Here is a 14,515-nt window from a genome sequence, read left to right on the forward strand (position 1 = left end):
ATCCATTTGGTCATCAGGCTCAGGTGTGTTGCACCTGGGTGGTGACTCACTCGGGTTTGAGGCTTTGGGCCCAGCTGCATTAGCTCCCCCGGTGAACTCGTATTTTCGCAAATTGTAGGCCATTCGTGCTGCGGCTTCACAACAAAAATGATGAAAAAGACTTAGCTCAGAACGATGTGTCTTAGTTTTCTGTTGGTGTAAGGTGCCTAAAAAAAGAACTTTTAGCCGAAATTCAGCAGAGCATGTTGCTTGTGCTGCCTACTCCATCGCCTGCTCGCTAGCCCCCCTGGACCCTTTATAAATTTAATGACAGGTCATTAATTCATTCTTCCTCGCTTACAGTTCTTAATTTGGTTGAAAACTCCATCCTCTTGATCGGAGACAGAGAGAAAGAAAAAGTTCACTCACCAATGTGTGGATCCAGCTGGCCAAGCTGTCAATCTCTTTTTCTGTCTCTCTTCCCAAATTCAAGACTCTGGACCTGTCCTCAGAACCACCCTGCTCGCAGCGCCATGATTGTGGTGAACTTTATCACCCTCCGAGTGAGAAGAATGGATGAAAGACCAAGTCGAAGTTCTTTTTAGTTTTCTTTATTACCAATTATCAATTAGAACCCTGCCTAGGTCAGTGGAGACAGAACTCTATCAATTTGAGGCTGCTGAAGGTGTCCCTGGTCAAAATGGAGCCTCATTCTGTCTGTCTCTGCGTGCTTTCTGTGTGCACAATCTTTTATACTAAGTTTACGCCCCACAAATGCATACATCCTAAGCATGAACACTCGGCTTTTAATCCTTAAAAGGACACAATCGATTACTTGTTTATGTTCCCATGATCCAATACCTCCTGATGTTAATGACCATTATATAGAATGGTACTATTATACAGGATGGTATCAGCTGTCCTCCCCAGCCTCTGGCTATTATGAACGGAGGTTCATATCAAGTTTACACAGAGAAGGCCCCATCTTAAGATCCTGACTGTTATATAAATTATAATATAAGCCTACACACAAAACTTTAAGAAATACAAAATACATAGATCTGTAGCAGAAAATACACTACAAAGGTCACCTGATCTCTGGCGAGACTGCATTTTGATGGATTCAGTTAGAGGCCACTTGACTGGAATCTGGAGAGTATTTCTTCCAGGTGCTCGAGATGTTTGCTGAAGGAGCGGCTGTAAATGAGGACATCGTCCAAATAGACAAGGCAAGTTTTCCAGGGGAGGCCACGAAGTACCATCTCCATTAAGCGTTGACATGTGGCTGGAGCGTTTGAGAGTCCCATTGGCATAACTTTAAAATGATAGAGCCCACTGCCTGTCGTGAATGCTGTTTTTTCACGGTCTTTCTCTTCCAGCTCAACTTGCCAGTATCCATGTTGAAGATCCATTGTAGAGAACCAGGCAGAGCATCCAGTGCGTTGTCGACCCTGGGGAGAGGGTGTGAATCTTTTTTTTTTTTTTTTTAAGTATATTTTTTGGGGCTTTTTTGCCTTTTAATTTACAGGACAGTGGAGATAGACAGGAAACAGGAGGCAGAGAGAGGGGGAATGACACAGCTCGGGATTCGAACCGGGATCGCCTGCAACGAGGACTATATCCTCAACACATGGGGCGGGCGCTCTACCTGCTGAGCTATGCTCAACCCGAGGGTGTGAATCTTTGATTGTTACTGCATTGAGTTTTCTATAGTCCAGGCAGAAACACCATGTGCCGTTTTTCTTGTGCACCAAAACCACTGGCGCAGCCCAGGGACTGTAGCTTTCCTCAATGATATCCGCTTTTAACAAGCTTTCAACTTGTGTCTGTATTTCCGCTCTCTGTTCTGGTGTTACTCTGTAGGCTCGCTGCTTACTTGGTGTGGCATTGCCAGTGCGAATATGATGCTTAATTATGCCAGTTCGACCTCTGTCCTCTGAGTGCTTACTGAATACTGCTGAGTACTTGTGAAGCAATAATTTCAGTGACTGAACTTGAGAAGTTGACAGATTTTGCTCCTCAATCTGTACAGGAAGAGGAGCTTCATTGTGTACAGGAGAGGTTGCACAGCATGTCTCTTCAACTGGTACAATGTCGACAGATGAGGCAGAATGAAACTCCCCAAGGTGTTGTCCTAGATGCAGCTCAATGTCCTCTCTGGAAGGGTTTAGGAGTCGAACCACAGTTGTGCCATTTTGAACTTCACTGAGAGAGTGTGCCACAATGATGTTACAGGATGGATTGGGCGTGAGCACACCACAATAGTCAGTTGGCATTGGTGAGGCGGGTGTAGCTGCTGAAACACAAGCTGTGATAAGGGTTTCACTCATAGCTGGTAGCGTAGTAGGTGCTAGCACAGACACATTACAGCAAGCGGCTATTTCATGTCCTTTGGGCAATAAGGGAATTGTCATGTCCCACAGTTGCAGTACTTTGTTTATGAGATCAAGGAGGGCATGGTGTTTCACCAGAAAATCCCAGCCCAGAATGACTGGCTGGAAAGCACTTCTGAGAACTTCAAATTCCTGCTGCCATACCCGCTTCCCAAGTCTGATTCCGATGGTTAACTTGCCTAAAATGTCCAGGCGTTGTCCATTCACTGCACGAGCTGGCAGAGAGGAGGCTGTCAGAGGGCGTTTCTTTAAAGCTGGATGAGAGTTTCGAAAATCTTCGCTCACAATGGAGACAAACGAGCCAGAGTCAATTAAAGCACACACTTCAATGCCCTCAACAATAGCCAAGATGTTTGAAGAGATAGAGTTATCAGTTTGTGAGTCACTGTCATCCAGTAGTAACTGTGGAGAATCATCCTGGGGCTGTGATACAGTCCCTGTCGATTGGAGCTGGAATGTGCAGGTCTTTCAGGTGACTGGAATCGAACACTGCTCCTACTGTGGGGACTTGCCTCTCTGTTTCTCCGTGGAGCTGGACTAGGACTACGTCTGTGTTTGTTAGTGTTGTCGTCATGACGACCATATCTGGAGTACTGATAGGATGGGCGTGATGGAGAGTATTGCTGGTCACGTTTGTCATTGTTGTCACGCTCACTGCGTCTCTGCTGCACAGGTGATGGGGGACGACGTTCATAGTGGGACTCTGACTCATGACTGTAATACTGCTCAGGTGAGTAATAGTCTCTGGGGTGCTGCCTCGCATGATAGAGTGAGGGAGAGGAGCTGCGTGCTCTGTAACGAGTATCACCGGAGGAGGATCTGTCAAGTCTGGAGCCCAAACACTGAGCAAGGTAACTGTGTTTCTCTTGTAAATGTTGTACTTCATGTTTCAAGTTGGTTACAGTAAGAGTTAGCACTCAACTGCTTGAAGGAGTTTTTCATTAACAGGGTTAGGGCGTACCATAGCCACCTGTTCTGAAGGCAGAGTGTATGGGGATCCTGCAGTGGTCAGATTCAGCGCTGCACATGCTCTCTCACAGCGGCTGGCAAAGCGCACGGCGTCCTCAAGGTTCTCTGCACCCATCTCATGAATCTTTGACTGTAAGGCTCGATCCAAGCCGGCTACAAAGCGGCGGAATTTTTCACCTTCTAGTGCATTGTGGTCATAGCTGGGAAAGGCTTCAAGCACAAGACGAGTGATGTCTGCACTGTACACATCCAAACTCTCACCAGTTTTACGAGGGCGAGCATTCACATTTGTTTGGAAGAATGGCAGAGAGTATTTTGGCCCAAAAACATCTGAGTTTTTCTTTTACTAAATCATAGTCCTTCTGGGTTACAGGGGGCAAGCTGTCCCAGTACAGAAATGCAGCATCAGCCAGGCGAGTGGGGAGGACGGAGGCCATCAGCGTAGAGAAATCTGCATCAGGCGACGTCATAGCCTGCACTGCCACTTCAAAGCGTCGAGACCAACTTGTGAAAGATTCTGTCCAATCTCCTTTAAAACTGGTGGAAGATCAATTTTCAGGGCACTGGAGACCATGTGTGGGGCCATATGGGCAGCGCTGGACCCCATGACATTCACTACCCTGTGTCGTTGCGCCGGAGCAGGCTGCGGCTCATGCACAGATTCACTTTCATCAGCCGACATTGTGGGAGAAAAATGTCCGGCAAAAAATCACAAAAAGCATGAAAATGTAGAAAAGCAGCTAAAAGTCCTTAGTATCTCCAAAACTTCTGTTTCATCCGATGCTCTCAAACAAATCCCGCTAGCAAAAAAAATGACGAGTTTCCGCTGTCTAGAGGAATAAAACTCACCAAATGCGTCAAACCACCAAAATAGCACCACCGCTGCCACCAAATGTAACGTGAGGGTTCGATAGGTGGTATTTGGACACTCTTCATGAGAGAAAACAGCAGGATGGAGAAGGATGACTTTTAGGCAGAACTTTACTGTAGCTCCCGGCATCAGAATACAACAACAACCACTTCCTTATCTCTCACCCCCAGGTGACTAACCCCACCAATCGGAGGCCACGAACAACTTAGACCTAGACAAATGTAACTGTAATGAGGTAAAACCACAGAAATAGATTAACTGTTTCAAAAGATGCTGGTGTAACTATCTGAATCTGTAAATATGTAAATACTAAATCACAAATGTATAACTACTTAACTGTGTAAACATTGTAAATATATTACTGGTAAATTAACTCAAATTAAATCTTACAATGTCTTTAAGCGCTTATGGTACCTTATGTATCTACTAGAACACTGCGCTCCCAGCATGCAGGACTACTTGTGGTTCCTAGTATCTCTAAAAGTAGAAAGGGAGGCAGAGCCTTCAGCTATCAGGCTCCTCTCCTGTGGAACCATCTTCCAGATTTGGTCCGGGGGGCAGACACCCTCCCTACATTTAAGAGTAGGCTTAAAACTTTCCTTTTTGATAAAGCTTATAGTTAGGGCTCCTAGAGCTCTTAGCTTATGCTGCTATAGGCTTAGACTGCCGGGGGACTCCCATGATGCACTGAGCTCCTCTCTCCTCCTCCCTCTCTCTCTCTCTATCCATCCATCTATATCCATTAACATTCATGTACTATTAATTCATTCAATAACCTAAACTTCTTCCCTGGAGTTGTCTGTGCTTTCTCGTCTCACAGGTAATCTGGGCCTGTAGACGTCCGGATGACAGACTCCGGTCCCGGACCTTCTAGCTTCATTGTTGATTTTCATTGTGCTTCTCTCTTCTATCCTTCCTTTCTCTCCTCTCAACCCCAACCGGTCGAGGTAGATGGCTGCCCACTCTGAGTCTACATGAGTTTACATGTACTGAAAACTCAAGATGCCTAATAGTCCTAATTTCCTAGTTCTAGTTTCATTCACATCAGATGAAGAGGGCACAAATGACATAATTTTGAGTGCACACTTATTGAAATGCTGCATAAATTGTAGTGATGAAACAAGTAGCACATACTTGTTGGTCTCACTTTTGCAAGAGGCAATTTGTGGGTTCAAACCTTTTGCACTCAACAGAAGGAAACAACTAAATCAGCCAAGATTAAAGCTGCAAGCAGCAACTAGCATGTTTCAGGCTTCACAAGGTGAGTTTAGGTGAGGTTAGTTTAATTGTTTAAAGGAGTGAGACAAATCACACTTACTTCATTATCAGAGCCTGCAATATCTCAGTAAGTGCTCACTCAAAGTCCTGCCATTTGTTCAGCTCATTATTGCTCATATTCAGTGTTTTTAATACCTATTTAAAATGTATAATAATATAACAGTGAAAAAACAGAATGGAGTTTGATTGATTTGGGCATTCTCTTAATAAGCAAGCAGAAAGGATTTTATAATGAAGCACTGACACATTGCTCTGAAAACAGCCCTGAATGGATATACTGATGCACAGATTTTTGACATGCAAGAGGGAGGTCTGAACTAATAGCCTAAAAAGTAGGTGGGATTTGTCCCCCGTATAATAGCTCATATTTAATTGTGCTTCTCTCTCCTATCCTTCCTCTCTCTCCTCTCAACCCCAACCGGTCAAGGCAGATGTTCACCCACTCTGAGTCTGGTTCTGCCTGAGGTCTCTTCCTGTTAAAAGGAAGTTTTTTCTTGCCACTGTCACCAAGTGCTTGCTCATGTGGGAATGTTGGGTCTCTTTAAAATGAAAGAGTTCAGTTTAGAACCTGCTCTATGTGTAAAGTACCTTGAGATGACTTTGTTGTGATTTGGTGCTATACTAATAAAGATTGATTGATTGATTGATTGATTGATTGATTGATTGATCAATAAAAATATTGAATAGCTGCGACGCCCATGGGGCCTGGTTATGGAGGGTTCTGAGAAAGAAGTTTAAATTGAATCCATTAGAGAGCTGGTGAAGTTTCTGTAGGACAGGGACGATGTGCTCACAGGACCACAGGAGTGGTTTTTCAGGTAAGCAGCAGAGTTTTGGATGTAGGCTACTGGAGTTTATTCAGGACTCTAGATAAACTGCTGTTATATTATGGCATGCTGTTAGAGAAGGAGAGCAAAGAAGATTTTTTTTTAAATTAATTGTTTACAATATAGCTACCTCTCACTAGAAATAATAGTGTAACCTAAAAAACAAAGGTTTAATTTAATGGCCTTGTGTAAGTGTTCTCCTTTTGTCTACCTTTATCACATCATTTTAATTCATCTTACAATATTGCCTAGTTTGCTTGATACAAATGTTGGTTGTTCATTGTTCATTGTGTTTTCCCTACTTATATTATGAGTGTGTTTTAATAAATGAAGAGAAAATGTTATGTACTCACAGTTTGAGTACTTCTACTAGGTCTACCTGGATCTACATGGAACTCTCCTGCTTTAATCACAACTACTAAAGATGAACAAATGTGTTATAATATCTGGTTCTTTGAGAAAAAGTCCAAGGTTCAAGTCTACAACACAATGTGTAGGCTACAGAAACACAAACTACAACCCCCAAGGTGCCTTTCGGTAAGAAACAATCACCAAGCTTAAAATTTGGTCACATTCGCAGAGGATGGAAACTAAAGATTACATTGTTGCGGAAAGAGATTGTATAATCTACAGAGGGAATCAGTTGATAGTAAATGTGTGGCTAACTAGTGAGTGAATCCAGCGGCTATGACGCTACGTTTTGTTTGTCATTTCAGCGACGAAGCGTTTTAAATTCATGACCGTGCTGATTAGTGTTTTACTCCTAGCAACGGCGGATCGAGGCTCATGGGTATTGTAGTATTCTGAACTGTCCGCCATGACAAATCACGGTATTTCTATGTTAAGTACTATTGAGGATATCGCTCAAAGAAATATTGGAATACTGAATAAGGAAAATGACGTTGAGAACCAGCATAGTTAAGTAAACAGAAGAGTTGCATTGGCATAGAAGAGGAGCGGCCTTGGTTCAGAAAGCTGCACGCCGACAGACGAGCCAGTGAATAGCTCAGCAGAACCAGTGGGTAGCTCAGCAGAACCAGTGGATAGCACAGCAGAACCAGTGTTAACTGTAATGTGACTTGATGTTCAGGCTTGTGTGAGCGCATCTATGTGCTGTTCTCTCAGGTTGTCGGTGTGCTCATGATGAAACATTTGACCGGTTATCTTGCTGGAGGTAAGTGATTAATTATTGTTTGATAATCGCTTTGTCTAATGACTAATATGAGAAACATCAAATATAAATGTCTGTGTTAATGTAGACAACAGCCATCTGCATCGTCAGGCGTCCTGGCTGATGTGTAGACAGGCATAGACTGCCATGCAGACAAAAAACGGTTTAAATGTTTGTGAATGGCTCTGATGGAACTGGTAACTCATTTATTGTTTCTCATGAAGTGTTTTAATATGATTAGAATGAAAATGTCCTTTGTAATGAACTGCAATCTTAATTGTTACACCGTCCTGATTGGCGGAGGTTCAGCAATAATCTAGTTTAGTAGGCTCATACATTGACTAGCACACTGCTTTGAAACATACTATCTAATAATATCGAACATGAGATGATGCTCCCATCTTTTTTAAAGTAGCAATGTAGAAGTAGCAGTAGATGATCATCAGCTTCCATCTTGATGTTCTTGAGCGATACTTGTTCCGGGTAGTTGTCACAGTGAAGGTAGGTTATTGGTGCATGGGGGGGGGTTATTGGTGCATTTTTTGTCTTTTTTTTACAAGACAAAAAATGAAGGCCATGTCATTATGGTTGATGAAATGATGGGAAATACAGATACAGTACTACATTTCATTGAAAAAAATTCAAAGGCCCATTTAGTGAAAGGCATTTGATTGGAACAAGTGTAGGTCTGGTATTTAGGTTTGCTGAGTATAATCGCATTTTTACATCCAACCTTTTTATAATTAATTATCATTATTATTATTATTATTATTATTATTATTATTTTTATATAACTATAAACAAAATGCACCACCCGTCTTTGATGGTGTTGTAACAGTAAAATCCAACAACACTGCCTAAATAAATTCTTATTTAAATCAACTCAATTAACTAAAGGTCCATTTAAGAACTTTCTTCCAGATCTGTGAGTCTCACTTTTCTCCCCATCAGAGAGAGCTGGGTCAGTTGTCTAAGTGATGACAGCTGGGCTATGTCCAGCTAGGGAAGACCATGATGTGTGGTTGAAAGCTTGGGAGAAGTGAAGCTTGACTTAAGAATTCTTTGTCAGTGTTTTCAAGTCAAGAATGAGACTTCCTGCTTATTTTGTGTTGAGTTGTACTTTGTTTTAACGTCATGCTGTTTTTTGCTGTTGAGTGTTTTTATCAGTTGAGCCTGCATTACTGTTATCTGTAAATACCAGTGTCTTCAGTGGATGTCTTTTTGAAACATTTAATGCAAACATTTCAATGCTGATTGAAAACTAATGACAACACAACCTGTGAATACCTTCTTAAATATAGTTGAATATAGCACTGCATTTATCATTTTATCCAAAATGCTTTACAATGTTGCCTCTCACACAAAGATGGCAGCAAGTTAACATGATCAGTGAGAGCATCTTGACAGGGCTTGTAAGGACACTTTGACATATGGACAGGGAGAACCAGGGATCAAATTACCAACCCAGCAGTTAGTGTGTGAGCTGCTCTAGCTGCTGTGCTGGTGTGTTGGTGTGTTGGTGTTAGGCATCATGGAAAGATGAGATGGAGATATGAGAAGGTTTATGGAACATGGAATATAGAAAGCTAAATAATACTATACACAGTGCAGCTCTATCCCTGTATTTGTACTGATTGTTGTGTGTATTTCTACGAAGTAGGTGTCTTTTTTTTTCTTTTTTTTTTTTACCACAGCCGTTAGGTCACATCATTTTATGAGGGAATGGCTTAGAATACTTCAAGGCTTCTTCATATTTTGTATTGTATTTTCTGATTCCTCTATTCCAGGACAGAGCGTGGACTTTACATCTCCACACCTGTAGAGAAAACAAAGAAAAGGAGTCAAAGACAAAAGAAGGAAGAGGCTTATGTGATTCATGTGCCCCTTAGTGTCAGCCTCACAACATGAGTACAGAGAGACCCAAACGGAATATCATCAAAAAAAAATATGTAAGTGACATTTCTTTCATCTCTATGATTTATATACTGGCTATGTATTACTTTAGTTTTCCACAATATAGACACACAGTGGATGTCATTAAGATTCTGTAATTATCAAAATCAAAAGAAAAAGTTTATGTAAAAATTAAATAGAACTGACTATCCCAAATTCACTGCTCCTAAATCAATATCTTTTTTTAGAAGATTTAGAAGACTTTAGAAGAGGCATCTTGTGCCAGCACACTGTGGCGAGATGGACCTAATGAGTGAGGAGTAGAACAACATATTGATATGTAAACAGTTGATTAAGGGAGTGTACATCCTTTGGAAATGTGTGTGCCCAGTTTCAGAACAGAAACAAACACACACACAGCTTTAGAATTTTGATGAAAAGAACACGCATGCATATTTCTTTCATTGTGTGTTCACACAGTTTTATTGGTGCATTTTAGGCATTATGTACACACGTGAGTTTTCAAGTTGTTACCTGTGAGTTGATTCAATTTATAGTCTGTGTAAAATAAGAATAAATATGTGTTCTGAGTTTGACATACCACAGAAAAGTGTGTTGTTAACCACCCTGCCAAATTTGAATGATTAAAAAAATCACCAAATATATGAAATTAGGCTTCAAAGTTGTGTGAAAATCAGCCTCTTTTTCTGCTACCAAACACTGTGGGAGTGCCCGTCGAGTTCGCTGAAACCCCGCCCCCTACTAAGTGTCACCTGTCAATCAAAGTCACCACCTCTACCAGAAACATGGACGTTATGTCTGAAAGATTTCTGCTGCTAACTCGGCGGCTAACTCAGCTAACTGGCTAACTGTAGACTGTAGTAGTAGTGTGTGCTGAATGTATTTATACCTCTACAGCAGCAGGGGCGGGTTTATGCTAACGCAGTGGTGATTTACACCCACCCACTAAATCCTGAACACAGAAATGTTGAAACACAGTTTGTGAAGCCTAGCTCCACAATTCAAATCTAAATGGTTGAAATGCTTTTTACACCTTTTTCAGAAATACATTTATGACCTATTTAATATGTTTAGAAGAAAACGTCCGAATTCACTTTACATGGTCTTTAAGGTCTGAGTCGTGTGACCAGAAAATGCCTTAACTGCTCTGAGAAAAGGATGGACAATAAGTCAATCTGTTTTCTTGGCATATGGCATATTTAGTGTACTTATATGCATATTTTGTGTGTTTAAGGTCCAATGTAAGTAAACTCTCCAATATTTCACAAAAATGTCAAGATTAAAGAAAAGTTCGGAATAATGAATCCACATTCAATTTTATGTAGCAGAACTAACTTCTATATCTCACAAAGCAGTTCAAACTAGCTCCACCTCAAGCAGCTACACAAATAAAATCCTGAGATGCAAAGAAAAGCTGCTAGTGAGGGAGGGAGGGATGGATGCAGGTAGAGGAGACACATACTACTACGTTTAATGATTTTACTGAAATGTATACTGTTATGACACCACATACTCATGGTAAACATGGTCAAAGTTCAGAATCTTGAGATGAATGTATGTAAAATATCCAAGAATAACATGTTTATTAAAGTCTGTGTAAAGTAAGAATAAATATGTATCTGTTCTGCTGCTAACTTGGCTGCTAGCTTGGCGGCTAACTCAGCTAACTGGCTAACTGTAGACTGTTGTTGTAGTAGTAGTAGTAGTAGTAATAGTGTGTGCTGAATGTATTTATACCTCTACAGCAGCAGGGGTGGGTTTATGCTAGGTATTTTCAGACCCGCCCACTAAATCCTGAACACAGAAATGTTGAAACACAGTTTGTGAAGCCTAGCTCCACAATTCAAATCTAAATGGTTGAAATACTTTTTACACCTTTTTTAGAAATACATTTATGACCTATTCTATTCTATTCTTCTATGTGTTTAGAAGAAAATGTCTGAATTCACTTTACATGGTCTTTAACTTTGCCACCAGGTGATGTCAGCTCAGAGGCCATGTCAATCAATCAATCAATCTTTTATATTGCACCAAATTACAACAAAAGTAACCATGGCAGCGTATGATTAGTTCATTAAATATGTGACACACTGGCAAAACAGATGCAGCCTATCTTGATTTTTATGGACTCCATGCTCTAAATACTGGGGGTCTTGATTCATATAACTTAAATTATTGATATGAAGGAAAGTTTGACTGGAAGATTACCTACACCTGAAATAAGTAGGAAATAGTATGCTAATATTCTAAAACTGATGATGTGTGTGTTTGTGACTCTGCAGGACATCAGTGATGGGATGCCGTGGTGTGAAGAACGTCTGGTCCGCAAAGTTCTGTTCCTCTCCCTCAGGGAATTCAGAGACACACACCGTGCCACTCACAAACACTCACACATACACACACGTGCACAAAAAAACAAGCGCCCATCAAAAAATACACTCTCTCAAGCTCTACGAAAGACACAGACATTACCTAACACACACACACAAAAGAAGGTGCACTGTCCACAACACGTGCACATTTCCAAACACCTACACATTCATGAACACACTAATAAAGTGCAAAACAACAACTTGTCTCAGGACTCACACACACCAAAAAATAAATGCACCCACACAAATGTACAGAACATGCAAACACAATCAAAAATGTGTATGGGGAAAATTGCACAGCATGCACACCTACATGAAAATAAACACACATTCCATAAGAATTCTGTATCAACCAGGACACTCCGCTCACACAAAACACAAAATACACTGTCACTGTTGAACCCAAAATACACATATACTGCAAAACACACACACAATACCCAGCACAAACACTCAGTGAAAGACACCTGCACACCTGAAAACACAAAGACGCTGCTAAACACTGCTGTCTCTGCCAGGACTCTGAGGTCACACACTCCCTCAGGCTTCACTGGTCAGTAACATTACCATCAGTATTGTGTGTTGCTGTGCTGTTAGTAGGTCAGTAGTACTGCTATGACTGTGGAAGTTATTCTAATTGTATAATTTCCAATGTGATAATGGCATTGTGCTGACTCAGTTAAGAGATCTGGGAACACAGTGACATCACTGGAAAGAGTCCGACAGGTCAACATGCACAGACAGACAATAGAAAGAATGTCAACAAACTGTAAATCTACATGATCTAAACCACTTTATACAGAGATTCAACTGTATGTAAGTAGGTCACCTAAAACATTGTTAATAATCCATCATAGCAGGAAAACTGTGTGCGCATTCTAAGGGAAGGCAGTATGGCCTTAGAATGATAGTTTTACTTTTTCATTTAGTCATATGGTGCACAAATGAGTTTTTTGTGATAATATTTTTTGACAGACCTTTATATTATTATTTTGATCAAAATAATAATTTTCAGCAGTTTAAAGTTGAAACTATACAACTATGTCCACATGCAATGATGTGTAAATGTGTGATTTGACCAATTTTAATCACAAGATCTATGGCAGGGGTATTCAATTCAACTTCACTTAGCTCCAATTTATGACAATGTCCTTAAGTGAAGGTCCAGAGCATCATAATGTCTGTTACTTTTCAGTATCTCAAAGTAGCATTGTTGTTCCATCAGCGTCTGTGTCTAGTGGCTAGATTGTCTGACTGTCACATAAATACAGTGGAATTCATTTATCAGTATTTACACTGAACTAAAATAAATAAACATATTTTTAAAAGAATAAGATAAATACATTTTCTCAAATCATCATCAAATAAATATGGCTTTTTTTTTTAAGTATATTTTTTGGGGCTTTTTTGCCTTTTAATGTACAGGTTAGTAGAGAGAGACAGGAAATGGGAGGAAGAGAGGGGGAATGACATGCAGCATAGGCTCAGCGTGGGATATGAACTGCAGTCGCCTGCAGTGCGGACTGTAGCCTCAACACATGGAGCGGGTGCTCTCAGAGAGCACCCGCTAAACATCGCCAATATGGCATTTTTAAATAATATGCATTACAGAAAGCTTTTGATTGTGCTTATTAAATAAAGTACTTAGCTTTAGAAAAATAAACAAGAATCCTTTTTTACTTTTAAACTTAACTTAAACTTCAACCATTAACTTTATTTCACATCTAATAACTGTATAACAAAACATCTCAACACATGAACTCTTTTCTCATTCAAGTCTCTCTGCATGTCCAAATGCATGGATTTGATTGGCTATGCACAATGGTCTGTACGAGGCCAATCCACTTAAACTTTAATAGCTGCAGAAAAATAGATATGCTCAGACAAAATTTAACAATCCTCAATATTTCATCAGTTACAGGTCCGGGTCCGCCTATTAGTGACCTCTGATCTATGCCAATATATCATGAACGATACATGTCATCATCACTAGTCATTTTGAGCTAAAATGTGTGGAATTAAGCTTTTATGTTGAATTGAGCTCTGTGAGTAAAGCAGTGGTGCTTTTCACAAACTATATCAAACATCATTTATTAATAAACACTCTCGAGAATGTCATTTACTACTTTTGAGGTTTTGATTTCTATAACATTGTAGGTATAAATCAATTCTCAAAGTAGTAGAATGTATTCATGTAAGTAATCTAAGTCTGAACTGTTCTCTTCAGGCTCCCTGGTTAATGGCATCAGCCGCTGTCAGTCTCTCCTGTCAGCCAGTCCAAGTTGGAGCTGGTCCTTACAGACCCGCCCTCAACAGCACCACCATGCAGCCATCCATTGTGACAAGGATGACCCTGCTAGCAAGAGGTCAGCTGCTTTACTGTGTCTTTTTGTGTTTGCATGTTCATACCTGTGTGAAGTTATGTTGGTAGTTGCACAGTTCAACAAAAACTATGATTATAAGCAATGTTATTTTGATCCACACCTAAAGAAAAAAGTATTCGGTTTAATGCCACTTCCATTCATTACTGCTTACCAGATGATAAAAGTACAACAAGCAGATGGATAAATGAACTAAACATGGTGAGATAAGTCAGTCAGTATAGAAATGACACACAGTATTTATATAAATGCTTTTTGTGTTAGTGGTTGCAATCACAGACTGTTTTAGTTCATCCTCTCATATACCTCTGATGGAACAGATATGCAACCATTTTAACCAGTACAGCTGTGAACACGGGC

The sequence above is a fragment of the Scomber japonicus genome, chromosome 10 (assembly GCF_027409825.1).
Source record: "Scomber japonicus isolate fScoJap1 chromosome 10, fScoJap1.pri, whole genome shotgun sequence".
NCBI lineage: Eukaryota > Metazoa > Chordata > Actinopteri > Scombriformes > Scombridae > Scomber > Scomber japonicus.